Below are 5,258 nucleotides of genomic sequence, written 5' to 3'. Positions count from 1 at the left end.
AGCTCGTGTCCTCTACTTCCTGCTCGGACCTACACACAAACCCGATGCGCATGCGTGAAGAGCCAAAATAAATCAACTACGCATGCCCGTACCCTGAATTGATACGGTGATTGGCCACAACCACGGGCACTGCAGGCTGGCGCAAATTCAATAAGAGTCTGACTGATAGCGGGTGCGAAAAGTATTAGTGCCTACGTTACAATAATTTTGACAACTAACGGCATGGTTCTAGACCTTAAAAACATGTATGACAAAGTTAAGTTTAATACTTCCAGCGTTACCGGTGGGTACAGTTACGGTGGGTTTTCCAATCTTGCATCAGCGTTTGTTCCTTTTTGAGGCCGTTCTGGGCATGCTCAGTCCCCATAAAATTGAAATTAAGCCCTTACTGATTTAATTATGTTTTCTAGAGGGCTCGCTCAGCTGCTTTGAAGCTCACAGGTGTTTGCGCTTGGACTGCACTGCGGCATTAAAGAGGTTAAATAATCACACGCATACAATGTTCTACTGCCACAAACAACATTACCAACAATTAACAGAAACATAGAATTTGATGGCAGATTTGAACCATTTGGCCTATTTAGTCTGACCATTTTTCCAGATGACTCATATCCATTAAAGTTTGCATGATGGCTGGAGAGTGCTTTTAAAGCATTATAGACACATTTGCAGTAATGTATAAAGAAGTTAAGTAATTGAGCAGATGTTTTTCACTTCACCGTGAAGAGGTTAAATAAGTATAGATGCACCTATGTTTTGCATGAGTCACGGCATTCATACGTGTTTGTTGTGAGCGAATATGAACAATACAGCACATCTGTGTGTTGTCTTAGCAATGTATGCCAGAACAAAGCTCAACTGTCAAAAACGTGGGTATTGGTATTTGTGGCCACATTTTGGACCGCAGAATGGGTGTTTTCTTTAAATTTAAAACAATGTATCTTATTAAAGTACTCACAAAGTACTTTAAAATGCATTCTCTTTTGGTGATGTTGGGACATTAAATTCTATGGTTCCGGTCAATGCACAGAAATGAATGACCATCATCTGTGCGGCAGGCAAACTGTCCCTAACGAGAAGCTGGAAAAAATGTAAACCTCCTACGATCCAAGAGATTGTGGATCTATTACATTATATATGCATTAAACGAGAAAACTTACCTTAATGCTCAAAATAGATCACATGTCTTCCGGCTAAGTTGGGAATCATGGCTCCTTTGTATGGGGGCTCCTAAACTCTAATTTGAATTGGCAGCAGCATTTATTTCTGAAATACTACAAGATTGGTTGTTTATTCCAGTACTTTTTCTAACAAGCAATAAATGTTAACATGGAAATGACGTGATTGATCACACTCTTTAAACAAGTTCTCTGAAACATTTCGGGTCCCTGCCATTAACCATCTATGTTAAAGAACAGCACAAACCTGGGAATCTAGAGCCAGTCACCTATATTTAGGGGATAACGGCACACCACAAACTCAAAAAAATGAACTAAACCTGGACACAAAACCTGAACCCAATGTACTGCCCCTTATACATCATCCCAGCAAAATGTAAAAATCTATCTCTTTTTTTTTATTGTGGAAAAATCTTTTCTGCTGATCCAGCACTTGTCCCTGCCTCCAGCCAAAGTCTTGTGGAGTTTAAATGTATACACAATATGTCTGTTATACATAGAATTCCCCCTTAATTTGTGTTTACATTAACTTTTATATAACGTTTATATATTTAAACTTACCCTTTATAATGTATAAGTATTGGAGACGTTTTACCTGCAGCTACTTGTTGTAAAACAAGGTGAGTTTAATACAAACTGATTTTAATTCTTCAAATGGGTTGTGTCATAGCAATGCTTCCATTTTTATACACTTCCCTCCAATTCCTTTTTTAATTGTTATTGTTTTATCCTGTGCTGTTCTGTACATCAAATGTATGAGTGTAAATAGACCAAAGCTGTTTCATTACACACTTTTTTCAGGGAGATGTTATATATAATATATAATGTACAAAATATTCAAGAATGCCAATAATGTGGACCATAACAATATACACAGCACAATAGAAGTAAATTGTGAGTTTTAGAATTTTTAAAGTGTAGAGCCAAAGGGTTTTAATACCAACATTTGAAATACCCTGGGGTGTCTGGTATGAAAGATATATGGTTTGATGGGGGTAACTTAAACTGGCCAGTTTCAAAGATGTCTCAAATAGGGCATTGGCGCAAACTGACCAGATGTAAAAATTGCTAAACAAACAAAAGAGATGTTGCTATATACAAGGAAACAACTAAACAAACAAAGGAGATGTTGCTAAACGCATATTGGGTGTTGCTTGACAGTGATATATACCAGTGGTGCAATGTGTGTGGGAAAAAAATGAAAAAAAATACTACCACAACGTTTAACTGGCTGTCAGTAAAATGAGTGCATGGAGAGTTAAAATACTAGCATCTGAAATACTTTGGGGTGTCTAGTTTTTAAAATATATGGTTTGATGGGGTAAATTGTTACTGATGCTTCAAAGATGTCCCAAATAGGATGTGGGGGCAGATTTTTGAAAAAAATGGTTTAGAAATAGAAATGCTACTTGCACTTATTTCTCTATAACTTGCAAAAAAAAAGTTTATTTCTAAACTCAGGATAAATATGAGAACCTATTTTTTCACCATATTATGTATATATCTTTTAACAGCAAATTAGATGATATTATCAAAATAAAGGTATCTAAAGAAAGCCCTTCTTTAAAAAAGCACCAAAAAACATGCTGCCACTCTGTCTCCCCCCCGAGATATGCTGCCACCCCCCCCGAGATATGCTGCCACTGTCCCCCCCCCGAGATATGCTGCCACTGTCCCCCCCCCTCTCCGAGATATGCTGCCACTCTGCCCCCCGACTTACCAGAGCAGACTCCCGGGTGTCTTGCGGGGCCAGCGGGGGACATCTACGCAATACGCGTATACAACGTATACAAACACCGGAAGTTGTATACGCGTATTGCGTAGATGTCCCCCGCCGGCCCCGCAAGACACCCAGGAGTCTGCTCTGGTAAGTCTTGGGGGCAGAGGTAAAACGCATCGTGCGGGCGGTCACCGGCTGCGGCGATGCGGGTAAACAACCTCCGCTGCCGGGACATCTGCACGATGTGCTTTAACAATCTCCCTTGCCGGGACTCCCGGCCGTGGGAATTCCCGGTAAGGGAGATTGTTAAAGCACATCGTGCAGATGTGCCGGCAGCGGAGGCTGTTTACCCGCATCGCCGCAGCCGGTGACCGTCCGCACGATGCGCTTAGACAACCTCCCGTGCCGGCACCCCCCCCCTTGGAAAGTGCTGGCAGGGGAGACTGTCTGAGCACATCCGAGAGTAGGATACAGGTCCCCTGCATCTGTATCCTAACCCCGCTGCCTGCCTGGCGCCCGGGACTGCATATCCCGGGCGTCGGGCGCTAGACCCCGAATATAGGCCGCACCCCCACTTTAAAGACTTAAAGTGGGGGAAAAAAGTGTGGCCTATATTCGAGCCAATGCGGTACTACCTACAGTAGTAGGGTGGGGCCTAGTAGAGAAAGAGAAGAGAGACAACAGAGAAATTAGATGAAATAATACAGACAGAGAGAAAAATTTGCAAGATAGGATAGACAAAGGAAACAAGAGAGAAAGAAGAGAGATAAAGTAATTGAGACAGAGGGTAGAAATAAAGCAAATGCTTTCCGCAGCCCCCCATTTCTTGGATACTCTTTGAGTTTGTTATGGGGTCAAAGTTTAGCTAAGGTCACAGTTTTACAGATGACAGCTTAAATGTTTGGTTTAGTAGAGAGAAAGGAGAAAAGAGGGTGAGTAGTGAGAGAAGGAACAAGAGAGGAGAGAAAAGAAAGTATAAATATAGAGAAATGAGAGGAGAGAAAAAAGGGATGAGAGAAATGATCAGAGAGAAAGGCTTCTAATGCCGCTCCCTTTCCTGTATTCTCTTTGAGATGTTTCCCTAAGGGTGCGGTCAGGGATGTGGCCATCAGCACAGTTTTACAGATGTCAGATAAAATGTTAAGTTTAGTAAAAAGAAAGGAGAGGAGACACAAAAAATAGGCAAATTAGAGGTCAGAGAAGCAAGAGCGTTGGGGAGAAACTTTTAGAGATTGTCCAGTTCTGCTCCCCCACAGAATGCAAAATTACAGGGCCAGGGACATATTACCGTAAATCATGGGCCCTTGACTTAACTCCAAGACTGTCCGGATGAAAATAGCACAGTAAACAACGCTAGGCAACCTATACCTTATTCCTCTACTTATACAGAACCACATAAAACATATAATTTCATATATGTGCATGATTTTGGACTGGCCCTGGTCCAAGCAGACCTACTAATGGACTAAACTCTTTAGCTTTATTAGTCTGCAATAAACAACCAACTTGATAGGCTACAAAGAACTGTAAGAAGCCCCTTAAATTTGCAATAAAATCGTTTAAAATAAAATTGTTTTAACGCTTGCGATAAATGTTATTTGACATTGCAGAGTTTCCCAAAATGCTCTTTGCTGACCAAGGGTCTTGAGTTCTGAGTTGTAACCTAGCATGACTTTTGCAGACGAGAGCACTAAAATCCCCGGCTCATATAAGGTTTCTTGTGAAGGATACCAGGCTGACTGCTGGTTGGTTTTTTCTTTTTACTGTCTTGCAAACATAAAATTTATCAGAGCATGAAGAGTGCTCTTTGAGAGTAGGTTTCAGTCTGGCCAAGATATTAATGTTATGATTGATATTAAAATCATTGTCTGGGGCAGAGAATTCTGCGTATGTTATGTTTTTAAATTAAAATATTTCTGTAGGTAGATAGATAGATACATAGATAATAGATAAGCATATCTATGCACAAAGCATGTTTGGCTTGAAGTCAATTTTACAATTTCATACTAATAAACTAATGTTTAGAACTGTGTCAATTATATCGTAATGACCAAAATAGGATTTAAAAAATACGGGAGTCTGTGCCTCCTGGCAGTCAGTGAAGTTAGAGAGCACCAACACTTAGGCGAGAGCCAGATTTATGATATAGTAGTACCCGCTAGTAAAAGTGTGAAAATACGATGCCCCAGGAGTGGCAGCCAGTTAGAAAAGTTTGGCTACCACAGGTGCGCAGGAGCTGCCACCCAAATTACAAGTATGCGAGTTGTACCGCCATTGGTTTCAGTAAAAACATGCATTGCAAAGCGGAACGTTAGACAGAACTCTTGTTTTCCAAAACATTAAAAGAGAATGCATATGAT

Source organism: Spea bombifrons, chromosome 1 (assembly GCF_027358695.1).
Source record: "Spea bombifrons isolate aSpeBom1 chromosome 1, aSpeBom1.2.pri, whole genome shotgun sequence".
Lineage (NCBI taxonomy): Eukaryota > Metazoa > Chordata > Amphibia > Anura > Pelobatidae > Spea > Spea bombifrons.
The sequence above is the reverse complement of the archived record's forward strand: the minus strand, read 5'-3'. Positions refer to the sequence as shown.